Genomic DNA, 22,106 nt, shown 5'->3' on the forward strand with positions numbered 1-22,106 from the left:
CAGACTCACGTGAGGTCATCACGAGAGTAAAGTGGGTGTAACTTAGTATGGCGGTATTCAGTCACTATTTTGTGTTATTATGTGGTCATGGTATTGTGGTAATCAGTCATTATTTGGTGTTTTTATGTTGGGATGGTGTTCAGTCACTATTTGGTGATTTTATGTGGTAATTGTATGGCGGTGTTCAGTCATTATATGCTGTTATTATGTGGTGATGGTATGGCAGTATTCTGTCGCTATTTTAGGTTATTATGTTTCTGTTGCATGGCGATATTCAGTCAGTTTACAGTGTTATTATGTGGTGATTGTATGGCGGTATTCAGTCACTATTTGGTGTTATTATGTGGTGGTGGTTTGGCGATATTTTATCACATTTGTTGTTAGTATATGGTGACGGTTTGGCGGTATTCAGTCACGACTCGATACAGAGCCCGGATAGCTCAGTCGGTAGAGCATCAGACTTTTAATCTGAGGGTCCAGGGTTCAAGTCCCTGTTCGGGCGGATGCTTTTAATAAAGCGGAAAACAATAAACGCTATAATTTAAGGATGTGAGAAAACTACTGAAAAACAAATGATGGTGACTATTCAGAAAAATATCTTGGTTACCGTAGTTTCTTTGATTTCAGCTAGTTTATGACAGTATAGAGCCGTGACCATGTTCTGCTCGGTTGCTTTTTTGGCACCAGCAGCAAGTGATCACTGGTAATGTTATGTACCATGGCTATGGTATGATGGTACTCAGTCACTGTTTAGCACTATTACTTGGTTCTGTTATGGTGATATTCAGAAGATGCTTATTTTCATAACTGTAACTCCTGCCTATAAGCCACAAATCAATAGTAGACAGATCGCTAACAACAGCCATGTGATGTTTGGTCTCTGGGTAGTGGTAAAATCCTGATAAAAGATATGGCGGCGATCTCAACCTTTTGCGATCTTCAGGGGTAAAGATATCACATAAGTTGGGAATTTCATAAAATTCTGAACGGCTGAGGGCATCCCACAAGCAGACTCACGTGAGGTCATCACGAGAGTAAAGTGGGTGTAACTTAGTATGGCGGTATTCAGTCACTATTTTGTGTTATTACGTGGTCATGGTATTGTGGTAATCAGTCATTATTTGGTGTTTTTATGTTGGGATGGTGTTCAGTCACTATTTGGTGATTTTATGTGGTAATTGTATGGCGGTGTTCAGTCATTATATGCTGTTATTATGTGGTGATGGTATGGCAGTATTCTGTCGCTATTTTAGGTTATTATGTTTGTGTTGCATGGCGATATTCAGTCAGTTTACAGTGTTATTATGTGGTGATTGTATGGCGGTATTCAGTCACTATTTGGTGTTATTATGTGGTGGTGGTTTGGCGATATTTTATCACATTTGTTGTTAGTATATGGTGACGGTTTGGCGGTATTCAGTCACGACTCGATACAGAGCCCGGATAGCTCAGTCGGTAGAGCATCAGACTTTTAATCTGAGGGTCCAGGGTTCAAGTCCCTGTTCGGGCGGATGCTTTCAATAGAGCGGAAAACAATAAACGCTATAATTTAAGGATGTGAGAAAACTACTGAAAAACAAATGATGGTGACTATTCAGAAAAATATCTTGGTTACCGTAGTTTCTTTGATTTCAGCTAGTTTATGACAGTATAGAGCCGTGACCATGTTCTGCTCGGTTGCTTTTTTGGCACCAGCAGCAAGTGATCACTGGTAATGTTATGTAACATGACTATGGTATGATGGTACTCAGTCACTGTTTAGCACTATTACTTGGTTCTGTTATGGTGATATTCAGAAGATGCTTATTTTCATAACTGTAGCTCCTGCCTATAAGCCACAAATCAATAGTAGACAGATCGCTAACAACAGCCATGTGATGTTTGGTCTCTGGGTAGTGGTAAAATCCTGATAAAAGATATGGCGGCGATCTCAACCTTTTGCGATCTTCAGGGGTAAAGATATCACATAAGTTGGGAATTTCATAAAATTCTGAACGGCTGAGGGCATCCCACAAGCAGACTCACGTGAGGTCATCACGAGAGTAAAGTGGGTGTAACTTAGTATGGCGGTATTCAGTCACTATTTTGTGTTATTATGTGGTCATGGTATTGTGGTAATCAGTCATTATTTGGTGTTTTTATGTTGGGATGGTGTTCAGTCACTATTTGGTGATTTTATGTGGTAATTGTATGGCGGTGTTCAGTCATTATATGCTGTTATTATGTGGTGATGGTATGGCAGTATTCTGTCGCTATTTTAGGTTATTATGTTTGTGTTGCATGGCGATATTCAGTCAGTTTACAGTGTTATTATGTGGTGATTGTATGGCGGTATTCAGTCACTATTTGGTGTTATTATGTGGTGGTGGTTTGGCGATATTTTATCACATTTGTTGTTAGTATATGGTGACGGTTTGGCGGTATTCAGTCACGACTCGATACAGAACCCGGATAGCTCAGTCGGTAGAGCATCAGACTTTTAATCTGAGGGTCCAGGGTTCAAGTCCCTGTTCGGGCGGATGCTTTTAATAAAGCGGAAAACAATAAACGCTATAATTTAAGGATGTGAGAAAACTACTGAAAAACAAATGATGGTGACTATTCAGAAAAATATCTTGGTTACCGTAGTTTCTTTGATTTCAGCTAGTTTATGACAGTATAGAGCCGTGACCATGTTCTGCTCGGTTGCTTTTTTGGCACCAGCAGCAAGTGATCACTGGTAATGTTATGTACCATGGCTATGGTATGATGGTACTCAGTCACTGTTTAGCACTATTACTTGGTTCTGTTATGGTGATATTCAGAAGATGCTTATTTTCATAACTGTAACTCCTGCCTATAAGCCACAAATCAATAGTAGACAGATCGCTAACAACAGCCATGTGATGTTTGGTCTCTGGGTAGTGGTAAAATCCTGATAAAAGATATGGCGGCGATCTCAACCTTTTGCGATCTTCAGGGGTAAAGATATCACATAAGTTGGGAATTTCATAAAATTCTGAACGGCTGAGGGCATCCCACAAGCAGACTCACGTGAGGTCATCACGAGAGTAAAGTGGGTGTAACTTAGTATGGCGGTATTCAGTCACTATTTTGTGTTATTATGTGGTCATGGTATTGTGGTAATCAGTCATTATTTGGTGTTTTTATGTTGGGATGGTGATCAGTCACTATTTGGTGATTTTATGTGGTAATTGTATGGCGGTGTTCAGTCATTATATGCTGTTATTATGTGGTGATGGTATGGCAGTATTCTGTCGCTATTTTAGGTTATTATGTTTGTGTTGCATGGCGATATTCAGTCAGTTTACAGTGTTATTATGTGGTGATTGTATGGCGGTATTCAGTCACTATTTGGTGTTATTATGTGGTGGTGGTTTGGCGATATTTTATCACATTTGTTGTTAGTATATGGTGACGGTTTGGCGGTATTCAGTCACGACTTGATACAGAGCCCGGATAGCTCAGTCGGTAGAGCATCAGACTTTTAATCTGAGGGTCCAGGGTTCAAGTCCCTGTTCGGGCGGATGCTTTTAATAAAGCGGAAAACAATAAACGCTATAATTTAAGGATGTGAGAAAACTACTGAAAAACAAATGATGGTGACTATTCAGAAAAATATCTTGGTTACCGTAGTTTCTTTGATTTCAGCTAGTTTATGACAGTATAGAGCCGTGACCATGTTCTGCTCGGTTGCTTTTTTGGCACCAGCAGCAAGTGATCACTGGTAATGTTATGTACCATGGATATGGTATGATGGTACTCAGTCACTGTTTAGCACTATTACTTGGTTCTGTTATGGTGATATTCAGAAGATGCTTATTTTCATAACTGTAACTCCTGCCTATAAGCCACAAATCAATAGTAGACAGATCGCTAACAACAGCCATGTGATGTTTGGTCTCTGGGTAGTGGTAAAATCCTGATAAAAGATATGGCGGCGATCTCAACCTTTTGCGATCTTCAGGGGTAAAGATATCACATAAGTTGGGAATTTCATAAAATTCTGAACGGCTGAGGGCATCCCACAAGCAGACTCACGTGAGGTCATCACGAGAGTAAAGTGGGTGTAACTTAGTATGGCGGTATTCAGTCACTATTTTGTGTTATTATGTGGTCATGGTATTGTGGTAATCAGTCATTATTTGGTGTTTTTATGTTGGGATGGTGTTCAGTCACTATTTGGTGATTTTATGTGGTAATTGTATGGCGGTGTTCAGTCATTATATGCTGTTATTATGTGGTGATGGTATGGCAGTATTCTGTCGCTATTTTAGGTTATTATGTTTGTGTTGCATGGCGATATTCAGTCAGTTTACAGTGTTATTATGTGGTGATTGTATGGCGGTATTCAGTCACTATTTGGTGTTATTATGTGGTGGTGGTTTGGCGATATTTTATCACATTTGTTGTTAGTATATGGTGACGGTTTGGCGGTATTCAGTCACGACTCGATACAGAGCCCGGATAGCTCAGTCGGTAGAGCATCAGACTTTTAATCTGAGGGTCCAGGGTTCAAGTCCCTGTTCGGGCGGATGCTTTTAATAAAGCGGAAAACAATAAACGCTATAATTTAAGGATGTGAGAAAACTACTGAAAAACAAATGATGGTGACTATTCAGAAAAATATCTTGGTTACCGTAGTTTCTTTGATTTCAGCTAGTTTATGACAGTATAGAGCCGTGACCATGTTCTGCTCGGTTGCTTTTTTGGCACCAGCAGCAAGTGATCACTGGTAATGTTATGTACCATGGCTATGGTATGATGGTACTCAGTCACTGTTTAGCACTATTACTTGGTTCTGTTATGGTGATATTCAGAAGATGCTTATTTTCATAACTGTAACTCCTGCCTATAAGCCACAAATCAATAGTAGACAGATCGCTAACAACAGCCATGTGATGTTTGGTCTCTGGGTAGTGGTAAAATCCTGATAAAAGATATGGCGGCGATCTGAACCTTTTGCGATCTTCAGGGGTAAAGATATCACATAAGTTGGGAATTTCATAAAATTCTGAACGGCTGAGGGCATCCCACAAGCAGACTCACGTGAGGTCATCACGAGAGTAAAGTGGGTGTAACTTAGTATGGCGGTATTCAGTCACTATTTTGTGTTATTACGTGGTCATGGTATTGTGGTAATCAGTCATTGTTTGGTGTTTTTATGTTGGGATGGTGTTCAGTCACTATTTGGTGATTTTATGTGGTAATTGTATGGCGGTGTTCAGTCATTATATGCTGTTATTATGTGGTGATGGTATGGCAGTATTCTGTCGCTATTTTAGGTTATTATGTTTGTGTTGCATGGCGATATTCAGTCAGTTTACAGTGTTATTATGTGGTGATTGTATGGCGGTATTCAGTCACTATTTGGTGTTATTATGTGGTGGTGGTTTGGCGATATTTTATCACATTTGTTGTTAGTATATGGTGACGGTTTGGCGGTATTCAGTCACGACTCGATACAGAGCCCGGATAGCTCAGTCGGTAGAGCATCAGACTTTTAATCTGAGGGTCCAGGGTTCAAGTCCCTGTTCGGGCGGATGCTTTTAATAAAACGGAAAACAATAAACGCTATAATTTAAGGATGTGAGAAAACTACTGAAAAACAAATGATGGTGACTATTCAGAAAAATATCTTGGTTACCGTAGTTTCTTTGATTTCAGCTAGTTTATGACAGTATAGAGCCATGACCATGTTCTGCTCGGTTGCTTTTTTGGCACCAGCAGCAAGTGATCACTGGTAATGTTATGTACCATGGCTATGGTATGATGGTACTCAGTCACTGTTTAGCACTATTACTTGGTTCTGTTATGGTGATATTCAGAAGATGCTTATTTTCATAACTGTAACTCCTGCCTATAAGCCACAAATCAATAGTAGACAGATCGCTAACAACAGCCATGTGATGTTTGGTCTCTGGGTAGTGGTAAAATCCTGATAAAAGATATGGCGGCGATCTCAACCTTTTGCGATCTTCAGGGGTAAAGATATCACATAAGTTGGGAATTTCATAAAATTCTGAACGGCTGAGGGCATCCCACAAGCAGACTCACGTGAGGTCATCACGAGAGTAAAGTGGGTGTAACTTAGTATGGCGGTATTCAGTCACTATTTTGTGTTATTACGTGGTCATGGTATTGTGGTAATCAGTCATTATTTGGTGTTTTTATGTTGGGATGGTGTTCAGTCACTATTTGGTGATTTTATGTGGTAATTGTATGGCGGTGTTCAGTCATTATATGCTGTTATTATGTGGTGATGGTATGGCAGTATTCTGTCGCTATTTTAGGTTATTATGTTTGTGTTGCATGGCGATATTCAGTCAGTTTACAGTGTTATTATGTGGTGATTGTATGGCGGTATTCAGTCACTATTTGGTGTTATTATGTGGTGGTGGTTTGGCGATATTTTATCACATTTGTTGTTAGTATATGGTGACGGTTTGGCGGTATTCAGTCACGACTCGATACAGAGCCCGGATAGCTCAGTCGGTAGAGCATCAGACTTTTAATCTGAGGGTCCAGGGTTCAAGTCCCTGTTCGGGCGGATGCTTTTAATAAAGCGGAAAACAATAAACGCTATAATTTAAGGATGTGAGAAAACTACTGAAAAACAAATGATGGTGACTATTCAGAAAAATATCTTGGTTACCGTAGTTTCTTTGATTTCAGCTAGTTTATGACAGTATAGAGCCGTGACCATGTTCTGCTCGGTTGCTTTTTTGGCACCAGCAGCAAGTGATCACTGGTAATGTTATGTAACATGGCTATGGTATGATGGTACTCAGTCACTGTTTAGCACTATTACTTGGTTCTGTTATGGTGATATTCAGAAGATGCTTATTTTCATAACTGTAGCTCCTGCCTATAAGCCACAAATCAATAGTAGACAGATCGCTAACAACAGCCATGTGATGTTTGGTCTCTGGGTAGTGGTAAAATCCTGATAAAAGATATGGCGGCGATCTCAACCTTTTGCGATCTTCAGGGGTAAAGATATCACATAAGTTGGGAATTTCATAAAATTCTGAACGGCTGAGGGCATCCCACAAGCAGACTCACGTGAGGTCATCACGAGAGTAAAGTGGGTGTAACTTAGTATGGCGGTATTCAGTCACTATTTTGTGTTATTATGTGGTCATGGTATTGTGGTAATCAGTCATTATTTGGTGTTTTTATGTTGGGATGGTGTTCAGTCACTATTTGGTGATTTTATGTGGTAATTGTATGGCGGTGTTCAGTCATTATATGCTGTTATTATGTGGTGATGGTATGGCAGTATTCTGTCGCTATTTTAGGTTATTATGTTTGTGTTGCATGGCGATATTCAGTCAGTTTACAGTGTTATTATGTGGTGATTGTATGGCGGTATTCAGTCACTATTTGGTGTTATTATGTGGTGGTGGTTTGGCGATATTTTATCACATTTGTTGTTAGTATATGGTGACGGTTTGGCGGTATTCAGTCACGACTCGATACAGAGCCCGGATAGCTCAGTCGGTAGAGCATCAGACTTTTAATCTGAGGGTCCAGGGTTCAAGTCCCTGTTCGGGCGGATGCTTTTAATAAAGCGGAAAACAATAAACGCTATAATTTAAGGATGTGAGAAAACTACTGAAAAACAAATGATGGTGACTATTCAGAAAAATATCTTGGTTACCGTAGTTTCTTTGATTTCAGCTAGTTTATGACAGTATAGAGCCGTGACCATGTTCTGCTCGGTTGCTTTTTTGGCACCAGCAGCAAGTGATCACTGGTAATGTTATGTACCATGGCTATGGTATGATGGTACTCAGTCACTGTTTAGCACTATTACTTGGTTCTGTTATGGTGATATTCAGAAGATGCTTATTTTCATAACTGTAACTCCTGCCTATAAGCCACAAATCAATAGTAGACAGATCGCTAACAACAGCCATGTGATGTTTGGTCTCTGGGTAGTGGTAAAATCCTGATAAAAGATATGGCGGCGATCTCAACCTTTTGCGATCTTCAGGGGTAAAGATATCACATAAGTTGGGAATTTCATAAAATTCTGAACGGCTGAGGGCATCCCACAAGCAGACTCACGTGAGGTCATCACGAGAGTAAAGTGGGTGTAACTTAGTATGGCGGTATTCAGTCACTATTTTGTGTTATTACGTGGTCATGGTATTGTGGTAATCAGTCATTATTTGGTGTTTTTATGTTGGGATGGTGTTCAGTCACTATTTGGTGATTTTATGTGGTAATTGTATGGCGGTGTTCAGTCATTATATGCTGTTATTATGTGGTGATGGTATGGCAGTATTCTGTCGCTATTTTAGGTTATTATGTTTGTGTTGCATGGCGATATTCAGTCAGTTTACAGTGTTATTATGTGGTGATTGTATGGCGGTATTCAGTCACTATTTGGTGTTATTATGTGGTGGTGGTTTGGCGATATTTTATCACATTTGTTGTTAGTATATGGTGACGGTTTGGCGGTATTCAGTCACGACTCGATACAGAGCCCGGATAGCTCAGTCGGTAGAGCATCAGACTTTTAATCTGAGGGTCCAGGGTTCAAGTCCCTGTTCGGGCGGATGCTTTTAATAAAGCGGAAAACAATAAACGCTATAATTTAAGGATGTGAGAAAACTACTGAAAAACAAATGATGGTGACTATTCAGAAAAATATCTTGGTTACCGTAGTTTCTTTGATTTCAGCTAGTTTATGACAGTATAGAGCCGTGACCATGTTCTGCTCGGTTGCTTTTTTGGCACCAGCAGCAAGTGATCACTGGTAATGTTATGTACCATGGCTATGGTATGATGGTACTCAGTCACTGTTTAGCACTATTACTTGGTTCTGTTATGGTGATATTCAGAAGATGCTTATTTTCATAACTGTAACTCCTGCCTATAAGCCACAAATCAATAGTAGACAGATCGCTAACAACAGCCATGTGATGTTTGGTCTCTGGGTAGTGGTAAAATCCTGATAAAAGATATGGCGGCGATCTCAACCTTTTGCGATCTTCAGGGGTAAAGATATCACATAAGTTGGGAATTTCATAAAATTCTGAACGGCTGAGGGCATCCCACAAGCAGACTCACGTGAGGTCATCACGAGAGTAAAGTGGGTGTAACTTAGTATGGCGGTATTCAGTCACTATTTTGTGTTATTATGTGGTCATGGTATTGTGGTAATCAGTCATTATTTGGTGTTTTTATGTTGGGATGGTGATCAGTCACTATTTGGTGATTTTATGTGGTAATTGTATGGCGGTGTTCAGTCATTATATGCTGTTATTATGTGGTGATGGTATGGCAGTATTCTGTCGCTATTTTAGGTTATTATGTTTGTGTTGCATGGCGATATTCAGTCAGTTTACAGTGTTATTATGTGGTGATTGTATGGCGGTATTCAGTCACTATTTGGTGTTATTATGTGGTGGTGGTTTGGCGATATTTTATCACATTTGTTGTTAGTATATGGTGACGGTTTGGCGGTATTCAGTCACGACTCGATACAGAGCCCGGATAGCTCAGTCGGTAGAGCATCAGACTTTTAATCTGAGGGTCCAGGGTTCAAGTCCCTGTTCGGGCGGATGCTTTTAATAAAGCGGAAAACAATAAACGCTATAATTTAAGGATGTGAGAAAACTACTGAAAAACAAATGATGGTGACTATTCAGAAAAATATCTTGGTTACCATAGTTTCTTTGATTTCAGCTAGTTTATGACAGTATAGAGCCGTGACCATGTTCTGCTCGGTTGCTTTTTTGGCACCAGCAGCAAGTGATCACTGGTAATGTTATGTACCATGGCTATGGTATGATGGTACTCAGTCACTGTTTAGCACTATTACTTGGTTCTGTTATGGTGATATTCAGAAGATGCTTATTTTCATAACTGTAACTCCTGCCTATAAGCCACAAATCAATAGTAGACAGATCGCTAACAACAGCCATGTGATGTTTGGTCTCTGGGTAGTGGTAAAATCCTGATAAAAGATATGGCGGCGATCTCAACCTTTTGCGATCTTCAGGGGTAAAGATATCACATAAGTTGGGAATTTCATAAAATTCTGAACGGCTGAGGGCATCCCACAAGCAGACTCACGTGAGGTCATCACGAGAGTAAAGTGGGTGTAACTTAGTATGGCGGTATTCAGTCACTATTTTGTGTTATTATGTGGTCATGGTATTGTGGTAATCAGTCATTATTTGGTGTTTTTATGTTGGGATGGTGTTCAGTCACTATTTGGTGATTTTATGTGGTAATTGTATGGCGGTGTTCAGTCATTATATGCTGTTATTATGTGGTGATGGTATGGCAGTATTCTGTCGCTATTTTAGGTTATTATGTTTGTGTTGCATGGCGATATTCAGTCAGTTTACAGTGTTATTATGTGGTGATTGTATGGCGGTATTCAGTCACTATTTGGTGTTATTATGTGGTGGTGGTTTGGCGATATTTTATCACATTTGTTGTTAGTATATGGTGACGGTTTGGCGGTATTCAGTCACGACTCGATACAGAGCCCGGATAGCTCAGTCGGTAGAGCATCAGACTTTTAATCTGAGGGTCCAGGGTTCAAGTCCCTGTTCGGGCGGATGCTTTTAATAAAGCGGAAAACAATAAACGCTATAATTTAAGGATGTGAGAAAACTACTGAAAAACAAATGATGGTGACTATTCAGAAAAATATCTTGGTTACCGTAGTTTCTTTGATTTCAGCTAGTTTATGACAGTATAGAGCCGTGACCATGTTCTGCTCGGTTGCTTTTTTGGCACCAGCAGCAAGTGATCACTGGTAATGTTATGTACCATGGCTATGGTATGATGGTACTCAGTCACTGTTTAGCACTATTACTTGGTTCTGTTATGGTGATATTCAGAAGATGCTTATTTTCATAACTGTAACTCCTGCCTATAAGCCACAAATCAATAGTAGACAGATCGCTAACAACAGCCATGTGATGTTTGGTCTCTGGGTAGTGGTAAAATCCTGATAAAAGATATGGCGGCGATCTCAACCTTTTGCGATCTTCAGGGGTAAAGATATCACATAAGTTGGGAATTTCATAAAATTCTGAACGGCTGAGGGCATCCCACAAGCAGACTCACGTGAGGTCATCACGAGAGTAAAGTGGGTGTAACTTAGTATGGCGGTATTCAGTCACTATTTTGTGTTATTATGTGGTCATGGTATTGTGGTAATCAGTCATTATTTGGTGTTTTTATGTTGGGATGGTGTTCAGTCACTATTTGGTGATTTTATGTGGTAATTGTATGGCGGTGTTCAGTCATTATATGCTGTTATTATGTGGTGATGGTATGGCAGTATTCTGTCGCTATTTTAGGTTATTATGTTTGTGTTGCATGGCGATATTCAGTCAGTTTACAGTGTTATTATGTGGTGATTGTATGGCGGTATTCAGTCACTATTTGGTGTTATTATGTGGTGGTGGTTTGGCGATATTTTATCACATTTGTTGTTAGTATATGGTGACGGTTTGGCGGTATTCAGTCACGACTCGATACAGAGCCCGGATAGCTCAGTCGGTAGAGCATCAGACTTTTAATCTGAGGGTCCAGGGTTCAAGTCCCTGTTCGGGCGGATGCTTTTAATAAAGCGGAAAACAATAAACGCTATAATTTAAGGATGTGAGAAAACTACTGAAAAACAAATGATGGTGACTATTCAGAAAAATATCTTGGTTACCGTAGTTTCTTTGATTTCAGCTAGTTTATGACAGTATAGAGCCGTGACCATGTTCTGCTCGGTTGCTTTTTTGGCACCAGCAGCAAGTGATCACTGGTAATGTTATGTACCATGGCTATGGTATGATGGTACTCAGTCACTGTTTAGCACTATTACTTGGTTCTGTTATGGTGATATTCAGAAGATGCTTATTTTCATAACTGTAACTCCTGCCTATAAGCCACAAATCAATAGTAGACAGATCGCTAACAACAGCCATGTGATGTTTGGTCTCTGGGTAGTGGTAAAATCCTGATAAAAGATATGGCGGCGATCTCAACCTTTTGCGATCTTCAGGGGTAAAGATATCACATAAGTTGGGAATTTCATAAAATTCTGAACGGCTGAGGGCATCCCACAAGCAGACTCACGTGAGGTCATCACGAGAGTAAAGTGGGTGTAACTTAGTATGGCGGTATTCAGTCACTATTTTGTGTTATTATGTGGTCATGGTATTGTGGTAATCAGTCATTATTTGGTGTTTTTATGTTGGGATGGTGTTCAGTCACTATTTGGTGATTTTATGTGGTAATTGTATGGCGGTGTTCAGTCATTATATGCTGTTATTATGTGGTGATGGTATGGCAGTATTCTGTCGCTATTTTAGGTTATTATGTTTGTGTTGCATGGCGATATTCAGTCAGTTTACAGTGTTATTATGTGGTGATTGTATGGCGGTATTCAGTCACTATTTGGTGTTATTATGTGGTGGTGGTTTGGCGATATTTTATCACATTTGTTGTTAGTATATGGTGACGGTTTGGCGGTATTCAGTCACGACTCGATACAGAGCCCGGATAGCTCAGTCGGTAGAGCATCAGACTTTTAATCTGAGGGTCCAGGGTTCAAGTCCCTGTTCGGGCGGATGCTTTTAATAAAGCGGAAAACAATAAACGCTATAATTTAAGGATGTGAGAAAACTACTGAAAAACAAATGATGGTGACTATTCAGAAAAATATCTTGGTTACCGTAGTTTCTTTGATTTCAGCTAGTTTATGACAGTATAGAGCCGTGACCATGTTCTGCTCGGTTGCTTTTTTGGCACCAGCAGCAAGTGATCACTGGTAATGTTATGTACCATGGCTATGGTATGATGGTACTCAGTCACTGTTTAGCACTATTACTTGGTTCTGTTATGGTGATATTCAGAAGATGCTTATTTTCATAACTGTAACTCCTGCCTATAAGCCACAAATCAATAGTAGACAGATCGCTAACAACAGCCATGTGATGTTTGGTCTCTGGGTAGTGGTAAAATCCTGATAAAAGATATGGCGGCGATCTGAACCTTTTGCGATCTTCAGGGGTAAAGATATCACATAAGTTGGGAATTTCATAAAATTCTGAACGGCTGAGGGCATCCCACAAGCAGACTCACGTGAGGTCATCACGAGAGTAAAGTGGGTGTAACTTAGTATGGCGGTATTCAGTCACTATTTTGTGTTATTATGTGGTCATGGTATTGTGGTAATCAGTCATTATTTGGTGTTTTTATGTTGGGATGGTGATCAGTCACTATTTGGTGATTTTATGTGGTAATTGTATGGCGGTGTTCAGTCATTATATGCTGTTATTATGTGGTGATGGTATGGCAGTATTCTGTCGCTATTTTAGGTTATTATGTTTGTGTTGCATGGCGATATTCAGTCAGTTTACAGTGTTATTATGTGGTGATTGTATGGCGGTATTCAGTCACTATTTGGTGTTATTATGTGGTGGTGGTTTGGCGATATTTTATCACATTTGTTGTTAGTATATGGTGACGGTTTGGCGGTATTCAGTCACGACTTGATACAGAGCCCGGATAGCTCAGTCGGTAGAGCATCAGACTTTTAATCTGAGGGTCCAGGGTTCAAGTCCCTGTTCGGGCGGATGCTTTTAATAAAGCGGAAAACAATAAACGCTATAATTTAAGGATGTGAGAAAACTACTGAAAAACAAATGATGGTGACTATTCAGAAAAATATCTTGGTTACCGTAGTTTCTTTGATTTCAGCTAGTTTATGACAGTATAGAGCCGTGACCATGTTCTGCTCGGTTGCTTTTTTGGCACCAGCAGCAAATGATCACTGGTAATGTTATGTACCATGGCTATGGTATGATGGTACTCAGTCACTGTTTAGCACTATTACTTGGTTCTGTTATGGTGATATTCAGAAGATGCTTATTTTCATAACTGTAACTCCTGCCTATAAGCCACAAATCAATAGTAGACAGATCGCTAACAACAGCCATGTGATGTTTGGTCTCTGGGTAGTGGTAAAATCCTGATAAAAGATATGGCGGCGATCTCAACCTTTTGCGATCTTCAGGGGTAAAGATATCACATAAGTTGGGAATTTCATAAAATTCTGAACGGCTGAGGGCATCCCACAAGCAGACTCAAGTGAGGTCATCACGAGAGTAAAGTGGGTGTAACTTAGTATGGCGGTATTCAGTCACTATTTTGTGTTATTATGTGGTCATGGTATTGTGGTAATCAGTCATTATTTGGTGTTTTTATGTTGGGATGGTGTTCAGTCACTATTTGGTGATTTTATGTGGTAATTGTATGGCGGTGTTCAGTCATTATATGCTGTTATTATGTGGTGATGGTATGGCAGAATTCTGTCGCTATTTTAGGTTATTATGTTTGTGTTGCATGGCGATATTCAGTCAGTTTACAGTGTTATTATGTGGTGATTGTATGGCGGTATTCAGTCACTATTTGGTGTTATTATGTGGTGGTGGTTTGGCGATATTTTATCACATTTGTTGTTAGTATATGGTGACGGTTTGGCGGTATTCAGTCACGACTCGATACAGAGCCCGGATAGCTCAGTCGGTAGAGCATCAGACTTTTAATCTGAGGGTCCAGGGTTCAAGTCCCTGTTCGGGCGGATGCTTTTAATAAAGCGGAAAACAATAAACGCAATAATTTAAGGATGTGAGAAAACTACTGAAAAACAAATGATGGTGACTATTCAGAAAAATATCTTGGTTACCGTAGTTTCTTTGATTTCAGCTAGTTTATGACAGTATAGAGCCGTGACCATGTTCTGCTCGGTTGCTTTTTTGGCACCAGCAGCAAGTGATCACTGGTAATGTTATGTACCATGGCTATGGTATGATGGTACTCAGTCACTGTTTAGCACTATTACTTGGTTCTGTTATGGTGATATTCAGAAGATGCTTATTTTCATAACTGTAACTCCTGCCTATAAGCCACAAATCAATAGTAGACAGATCGCTAACAACAGCCATGTGATGTTTGGTCTCTGGGTAGTGGTAAAATCCTGATAAAAGATATGGCGGCGATCTCAACCTTTTGCGATCTTCAGGGGTAAAGATATCACATAAGTTGGGAATTTCATAAAATTCTGAACGGCTGAGGGCATCCCACAAGCAGACTCACGTGAGGTCATCACGAGAGTAAAGTGGGTGTAACTTAGTATGGCGGTATTCAGTCACTATTTTGTGTTATTATGTGGTCATGGTATTGTGGTAATCAGTCATTATTTGGTGTTTTTATGTTGGGATGGTGTTCAGTCACTATTTGGTGATTTTATGTGGTAATTGTATGGCGGTGTTCAGTCATTATATGCTGTTATTATGTGGTGATGGTATGGCAGTATTCTGTCGCTATTTTAGGTTATTATGTTTGTGTTGCATGGCGATATTCAGTCAGTTTACAGTGTTATTATGTGGTGATTGTATGGCGGTATTCAGTCACTATTTGGTGTTATTATGTGGTGGTGGTTTGGCGATATTTTATCACATTTGTTGTTAGTATATGGTGACGGTTTGGCGGTATTCAGTCACGACTCGATACAGAGCCCGGATAGCTCAGTCGGTAGAGCATCAGACTTTTAATCTGAGGGTCCAGGGTTCAAGTCCCTGTTCGGGCGGATGCTTTTAATAAAGCGGAAAACAATAAACGCTATAATTTAAGGATGTGAGAAAACTACTGAAAAACAAATGATGGTGACTATTCAGAAAAATATCTTGGTTACCGTAGTTTCTTTGATTTCAGCTAGTTTATGACAGTATAGAGCCGTGACCATGTTCTGCTCGGTTGCTTTTTTGGCACCAGCAGCAAGTGATCACTGGTAATGTTATGTACCATGGCTATGGTATGATGGTACTCAGTCACTGTTTAGCACTATTACTTGGTTCTGTTATGGTGATATTCAGAAGATGCTTATTTTCATAACTGTAACTCCTGCCTATAAGCCACAAATCAATAGTAGACAGATCGCTAACAACAGCCATGTGATGTTTGGTCTCTGGGTAGTGGTAAAATCCTGATAAAAGATATGGCGGCGATCTCAACCTTTTGCGATCTTCAGGGGTAAAGATATCACATAAGTTGGGAATTTCATAAAATTCTGAACGGCTGAGGGCATCCCACAAGCAGACTCACGTGAGGTCATCACGAGAGTAAAGTGGGTGTAACTTAGTATGGCGGTATTCAGTCACTATTTTGTGTTATTATGTGGTCATGGTATTGTGGTAATCAGTCATTATTTGGTGTTTTTATGTTGGGATGGTGTTCAGTCACTATTTGGTGATTTTATGTGGTAATTGTATGGCGGTGTTCAGTCATTATATGCTGTTATTATGTGGTGATGGTATGGCAGTATTCTGTCGCTATTTTAGGTTATTATGTTTGTGTTGCATGGCGATATTCAGTCAGTTTACAGTGTTATTATGTGGTGATTGTATGGCGGTATTCAGTCACTATTTGGTGTTATTATGTGGTGGTGGTTTGGCGATATTTTATCACATTTGTTGTTAGTATATGGTGACGGTTTGGCGGTATTCAGTCACGACTCGATACAGAGCCCGGATAGCTCAGTCGGTAGAGCATCAGACTTTTAATCTGAGGGTCCAGGGTTCAAGTCCCTGTTCGGGCGGATGCTTTTAATAAAGCGGAAAACAATAAACGCTATAATTTAAGGATGTGAGAAAACTACTGAAAAACAAATGATGGTGACTATTCAGAAAAATATCTTGGTTACCGTAGTTTCTTTGATTTCAGCTAGTTTATGACAGTATAGAGCCGTGACCATGTTCTGCTCGGTTGCTTTTTTGGCACCAGCAGCAAGTGATCACTGGTAATGTTATGTACCATGGCTATGGTATGATGGTACTCAGTCACTGTTTAGCACTATTACTTGGTTCTGTTATGGTGATATTCAGAAGATGCTTATTTTCATAACTGTAACTCCTGCCTATAAGCCACAAATCAATAGTAGACAGATCGCTAACAACAGCCATGTGATGTTTGGTCTCTGGGTAGTGGTAAAATCCTGATAAAAGATATGGCGGCGATCTCAACCTTTTGCGATCTTCAGGGGTAAAGATATCACATAAGTTGGGAATTTCATAAAATTCTGAACGGCTGAGGGCATCCCACAAGCAGACTCACGTGAGGTCATCACGAGAGTAAAGTGGGTGTAACTTAGTATGGCGGTATTCAGTCACTATTTTGTGTTATTATGTGGTCATGGTATTGTGGTAATCAGTCATTATTTGGTGTTTTTATGTTGGGATGGTGTTCAGTCACTATTTGGTGATTTTATGTGGTAATTGTATGGCGGTGTTCAGTCATTATATGCTGTTATTATGTGGTGATGGTATGGCAGTATTCTGTCGCTATTTTAGGTTATTATGTTTGTGTTGCATGGCGATATTCAGTCAGTTTACAGTGTTATTATGTGGTGATTGTATGGCGGTATTCAGTCACTATTTGGTGTTATTATGTGGTGGTGGTTTGGCGATATTTTATCACATTTGTTGTTAGTATATGGTGACGGTTTGGCGGTATTCAGTCACGACTCGATACAGAGCCCGGATAGCTCAGTCGGTAGAGCATCAGACTTTTAATCTGAGGGTCCAGGGTTCAAGTCCCTGTTCGGGCGGATGCTTTTAATAAAGCGGAAAACAATAAACGCTATAATTTAAGGATGTGAGAAAACTACTGAAAAACAAATGATGGTGACTATTCAGAAAAATATCTTGGTTACCGTAGTTTCTTTGATTTCAGCTAGTTTATGACAGTATAGAGCCGTGACCATGTTCTGCTCGGTTGCTTTTTTGGCACCAGCAGCAAGTGATCACTGGTAATGTTATGTACCATGGCTATGGTATGATGGTACTCAGTCACTGTTTAGCACTATTACTTGGTTCTGTTATGGTGATATTCAGAAGATGCTTATTTTCATAACTGTAACTCCTGCCTATAAGCCACAAATCAATAGTAGACAGATCGCTAACAACAGCCATGTGATGTTTGGTCTCTGGGTAGTGGTAAAATCCTGATAAAAGATATGGCGGCGATCTGAACCTTTTGCGATCTTCAGGGGTAAAGATATCACATAAGTTGGGAATTTCATAAAATTCTGAACGGCTGAGGGCATCCCACAAGCAGACTCACGTGAGGTCATCACGAGAGTAAAGTGGGTGTAACTTAGTATGGCGGTATTCAGTCACTATTTTGTGTTATTATGTGGTCATGGTATTGTGGTAATCAGTCATTATTTGGTGTTTTTATGTTGGGATGGTGATCAGTCACTATTTGGTGATTTTATGTGGTAATTGTATGGCGGTGTTCAGTCATTATATGCTGTTATTATGTGGTGATGGTATGGCAGTATTCTGTCGCTATTTTAGGTTATTATGTTTGTGTTGCATGGCGATATTCAGTCAGTTTACAGTGTTATTATGTGGTGATTGTATGGCGGTATTCAGTCACTATTTGGTGTTATTATGTGGTGGTGGTTTGGCGATATTTTATCACATTTGTTGTTAGTATATGGTGACGGTTTGGCGGTATTCAGTCACGACTTGATACAGAGCCTGGATAGCTCAGTCGGTAGAGCATCAGACTTTTAATCTGAGGGTCCAGGGTTCAAGTCCCTGTTCGGGCGGATGCTTTTAATAAAGCGGAAAACAATAAACGCTATAATTTAAGGATGTGAGAAAACTACTGAAAAACAAATGATGGTGACTATTCAGAAAAATATCTTGGTTACCGTAGTTTCTTTGATTTCAGCTAGTTTATGACAGTATAGAGCCGTGACCATGTTCTGCTCGGTTGCTTTTTTGGCACCAGCAGCAAATGATCACTGGTAATGTTATGTACCATGGCTATGGTATGATGGTACTCAGTCACTGTTTAGCACTATTACTTGGTTCTGTTATGGTGATATTCAGAAGATGCTTATTTTCATAACTGTAACTCCTGCCTATAAGCCACAAATCAATAGTAGACAGATCGCTAACAACAGCCATGTGATGTTTGGTCTCTGGGTAGTGGTAAAATCCTGATAAAAGATATGGCGGCGATCTCAACCTTTTGCGATCTTCAGGGGTAAAGATATCACATAAGTTGGGAATTTCATAAAATTCTGAACGGCTGAGGGCATCCCACAAGCAGACTCAAGTGAGGTCATCACGAGAGTAAAGTGGGTGTAACTTAGTATGGCGGTATTCAGTCACTATTTTGTGTTATTATGTGGTCATGGTATTGTGGTAATCAGTCATTATTTGGTGTTTTTATGTTGGGATGGTGTTCAGTCACTATTTGGTGATTTTATGTGGTAATTGTATGGCGGTGTTCAGTCATTATATGCTGTTATTATGTGGTGATGGTATGGCAGAATTCTGTCGCTATTTTAGGTTATTATGTTTGTGTTGCATGGCGATATTCAGTCAGTTTACAGTGTTATTATGTGGTGATTGTATGGCGGTATTCAGTCACTATTTGGTGTTATTATGTGGTGGTGGTTTGGCGATATTTTATCACATTTGTTGTTAGTATATGGTGACGGTTTGGCGGTATTCAGTCACGACTCGATACAGAGCCCGGATAGCTCAGTCGGTAGAGCATCAGACTTTTAATCTGAGGGTCCAGGGTTCAAGTCCCTGTTCGGGCGGATGCTTTTAATAAAGCGGAAAACAATAAACGCAATAATTTAAGGATGTGAGAAAACTACTGAAAAACAAATGATGGTGACTATTCAGAAAAATATCTTGGTTACCGTAGTTTCTTTGATTTCAGCTAGTTTATGACAGTATAGAGCCGTGACCATGTTCTGCTCGGTTGCTTTTTTGGCACCAGCAGCAAGTGATCACTGGTAATGTTATGTACCATGGCTATGGTATGATGGTACTCAGTCACTGTTTAGCACTATTACTTGGTTCTGTTATGGTGATATTCAGAAGATGCTTATTTTCATAACTGTAACTCCTGCCTATAAGCCACAAATCAATAGTAGACAGATCGCTAACAACAGCCATGTGATGTTTGGTCTCTGGGTAGTGGTAAAATCCTGATAAAAGATATGGCGGCGATCTCAACCTTTTGCGATCTTCAGGGGTAAAGATATCACATAAGTTGGGAATTTCATAAAATTCTGAACGGCTGAGGGCATCCCACAAGCAGACTCACGTGAGGTCATCACGAGAGTAAAGTGGGTGTAACTTAGTATGGCGGTATTCAGTCACTATTTTGTGTTATTATGTGGTCATGGTATTGTGGTAATCAGTCATTATTTGGTGTTTTTATGTTGGGATGGTGTTCAGTCACTATTTGGTGATTTTATGTGGTAATTGTATGGCGGTGTTCAGTCATTATATGCTGTTATTATGTGGTGATGGTATGGCAGTATTCTGTCGCTATTTTAGGTTATTATGTTTGTGTTGCATGGCGATATTCAGTCAGTTTACAGTGTTATTATGTGGTGATTGTATGGCGGTATTCAGTCACTATTTGGTGTTATTATGTGGTGGTGGTTTGGCGATATTTTATCACATTTGTTGTTAGTATATGGTGACGGTTTGGCGGTATTCAGTCACGACTCGATACAGAGCCCGGATAGCTCAGTCGGTAAAGCATCAGACTTTTAATCTGAGGGTCCAGGGTTCAAGTCCCTGTTCGGGCGGATGCTTTTAATAAAGCGGAAAACAATAAACGCTATAATTTAAGGATGTGAGAAAACTACTGAAAAACAAATGATGGTGACTATTCAGAAAAATATCTTGGTTACCGTAGTTTCTTTGATTTCAGCTAGTTTATGACAGTATAGAGCCGTGACCATGTTCTGCTCGGTTGCTTTTTTGGCACCAGCAGCAAGTGATCACTGGTAATGTTATGTACCATGGCTATGGTATGATGGTACTCAGTCACTGTTTAGCACTATTACTTGGTTCTGTTATGGTGATATTCAGAAGATGCTTATTTTCATAACTGTAACTCCTGCCTACAAGCCACAAATCAATAGTAGACAGATCGCTAACAACAGCCATGTGATGTTTGGTCTCTGGGTAGTGGTAAAATCCTGATAAAAGATATGGCGGCGATCTCAACCTTTTGCGATCTTCAGGGGTAAAGATATCACATAAGTTGGGAATTTCATAAAATTCTGAACGGCTGAGGGCATCCCACAAGCAGACTCACGTGAGGTCATCACGAGAGTAAAGTGGGTGTAACTTAGTATGGCGGTATTCAGTCACTATTTTGTGTTATTATGTGGTCATGGTATTGTGGTAATCAGTCATTATTTGGTGTTTTTATGTTGGGATGGTGTTCAGTCACTATTTGATGATTTTATGTGGTAATTGTATGGCGGTGTTCAGTCATTATATGCTGTTATTATGTGGTGATGGTATGGCAGTATTCTGTCGCTATTTTAGGTTATTATGTTTGTGTTGCATGGCGATATTCAGTCAGTTTACAGTGTTATTATGTGGTGATTGTATGGCGGTATTCAGTCACTATTTGTTTTTATTATGTGCTGGTGGTTTGGCGATATTTTATCACAGTTGTTGTTAGTATATGGTGACGGTTTGGCGGTATTCAGTCATGACTCGATACAGAGCCCGGATAGCTCAGTCGGTAGAGCATCAGACTTTTAATCTGAGGGTCCGGGGTTCAAGTCCCTGTTCGGGCGGATGCTTTTAATAAAGCGGAAAACAATAAACGCTATAATTTAAGGATGTGAGAAAACTACTGAAAAACAAATGATGGTGACTATTCAGAAAAATATCTTGGTTACCGTAGTTTCTTTGATTTCAGCTAGTTTATGACAGTATAGAGCCGTGACCATGTTCTGCTCGGTTGCTTTTTTGGCACCAGCAGCAAGTGATCACTGGTAATGTTATGTACCATGGCTATGGTATGATGGTACTCAGTCACTGTTTAGCACTATTACTTGGTTCTGTTATGGTGATATTCAGAAGATGCTTATTTTCATAACTGTAACTCCTGCCTATAAGCCACAAATCAATAGTAGACAGATCGCTAACAACAGCCATGTGATGTTTGGTCTCTGGGTAGTGGTAAAATCCTGATAAAAGATATGGCGGCGATCTGAACCTTTTGCGATC

The 22,106-nt window shown here is 39.8% G+C and overlaps 18 non-coding genes across 18 annotated transcripts; all 18 read left to right on the forward strand.

Moving 5' to 3' along the window:
* The first annotated feature begins 429 nt into the window (after positions 1-429).
* Positions 430-502, forward strand: TRNAK-UUU (transfer RNA lysine (anticodon UUU)). Its single transcript has one exon. It is a non-coding gene; the product is annotated as a tRNA-Lys (tRNA).
* A 935-nt stretch (positions 503-1,437) lies between these two features.
* Positions 1,438-1,510, forward strand: TRNAK-UUU (transfer RNA lysine (anticodon UUU)). The gene has a single exon. It is a non-coding gene; the product is annotated as a tRNA-Lys (tRNA).
* A 1,943-nt stretch (positions 1,511-3,453) lies between these two features.
* On the forward strand, positions 3,454-3,526 carry TRNAK-UUU (transfer RNA lysine (anticodon UUU)). The gene has a single exon. It is a non-coding gene; the product is annotated as a tRNA-Lys (tRNA).
* A 935-nt stretch (positions 3,527-4,461) lies between these two features.
* On the forward strand, positions 4,462-4,534 carry TRNAK-UUU (transfer RNA lysine (anticodon UUU)). The gene has a single exon. It is a non-coding gene; the product is annotated as a tRNA-Lys (tRNA).
* Positions 4,535-5,469: 935 nt separating this feature from the next.
* Positions 5,470-5,542, forward strand: TRNAK-UUU (transfer RNA lysine (anticodon UUU)). Its single transcript has one exon. It is a non-coding gene; the product is annotated as a tRNA-Lys (tRNA).
* Positions 5,543-6,477: 935 nt separating this feature from the next.
* TRNAK-UUU (transfer RNA lysine (anticodon UUU)) lies at positions 6,478-6,550 on the forward strand. The gene has a single exon. It is a non-coding gene; the product is annotated as a tRNA-Lys (tRNA).
* A 935-nt stretch (positions 6,551-7,485) lies between these two features.
* Positions 7,486-7,558, forward strand: TRNAK-UUU (transfer RNA lysine (anticodon UUU)). Its single transcript has one exon. It is a non-coding gene; the product is annotated as a tRNA-Lys (tRNA).
* Positions 7,559-8,493: 935 nt separating this feature from the next.
* TRNAK-UUU (transfer RNA lysine (anticodon UUU)) lies at positions 8,494-8,566 on the forward strand. The gene has a single exon. It is a non-coding gene; the product is annotated as a tRNA-Lys (tRNA).
* A 935-nt stretch (positions 8,567-9,501) lies between these two features.
* Positions 9,502-9,574, forward strand: TRNAK-UUU (transfer RNA lysine (anticodon UUU)). Its single transcript has one exon. It is a non-coding gene; the product is annotated as a tRNA-Lys (tRNA).
* Positions 9,575-10,509: 935 nt separating this feature from the next.
* On the forward strand, positions 10,510-10,582 carry TRNAK-UUU (transfer RNA lysine (anticodon UUU)). The gene has a single exon. It is a non-coding gene; the product is annotated as a tRNA-Lys (tRNA).
* A 935-nt stretch (positions 10,583-11,517) lies between these two features.
* Positions 11,518-11,590, forward strand: TRNAK-UUU (transfer RNA lysine (anticodon UUU)). Its single transcript has one exon. It is a non-coding gene; the product is annotated as a tRNA-Lys (tRNA).
* A 935-nt stretch (positions 11,591-12,525) lies between these two features.
* Positions 12,526-12,598, forward strand: TRNAK-UUU (transfer RNA lysine (anticodon UUU)). The gene has a single exon. It is a non-coding gene; the product is annotated as a tRNA-Lys (tRNA).
* Positions 12,599-13,533: 935 nt separating this feature from the next.
* Positions 13,534-13,606, forward strand: TRNAK-UUU (transfer RNA lysine (anticodon UUU)). Its single transcript has one exon. It is a non-coding gene; the product is annotated as a tRNA-Lys (tRNA).
* Positions 13,607-14,541: 935 nt separating this feature from the next.
* TRNAK-UUU (transfer RNA lysine (anticodon UUU)) lies at positions 14,542-14,614 on the forward strand. The gene has a single exon. It is a non-coding gene; the product is annotated as a tRNA-Lys (tRNA).
* A 935-nt stretch (positions 14,615-15,549) lies between these two features.
* TRNAK-UUU (transfer RNA lysine (anticodon UUU)) lies at positions 15,550-15,622 on the forward strand. The gene has a single exon. It is a non-coding gene; the product is annotated as a tRNA-Lys (tRNA).
* Positions 15,623-16,557: 935 nt separating this feature from the next.
* On the forward strand, positions 16,558-16,630 carry TRNAK-UUU (transfer RNA lysine (anticodon UUU)). The gene has a single exon. It is a non-coding gene; the product is annotated as a tRNA-Lys (tRNA).
* A 935-nt stretch (positions 16,631-17,565) lies between these two features.
* On the forward strand, positions 17,566-17,638 carry TRNAK-UUU (transfer RNA lysine (anticodon UUU)). Its single transcript has one exon. It is a non-coding gene; the product is annotated as a tRNA-Lys (tRNA).
* A 1,943-nt stretch (positions 17,639-19,581) lies between these two features.
* TRNAK-UUU (transfer RNA lysine (anticodon UUU)) lies at positions 19,582-19,654 on the forward strand. The gene has a single exon. It is a non-coding gene; the product is annotated as a tRNA-Lys (tRNA).
* The last annotated feature ends 2,452 nt before the right edge of the window (positions 19,655-22,106 follow it).

Source organism: Ranitomeya imitator, chromosome 4 (genome assembly GCF_032444005.1).
Source record: "Ranitomeya imitator isolate aRanImi1 chromosome 4, aRanImi1.pri, whole genome shotgun sequence".
Lineage (NCBI taxonomy): Eukaryota > Metazoa > Chordata > Amphibia > Anura > Dendrobatidae > Ranitomeya > Ranitomeya imitator.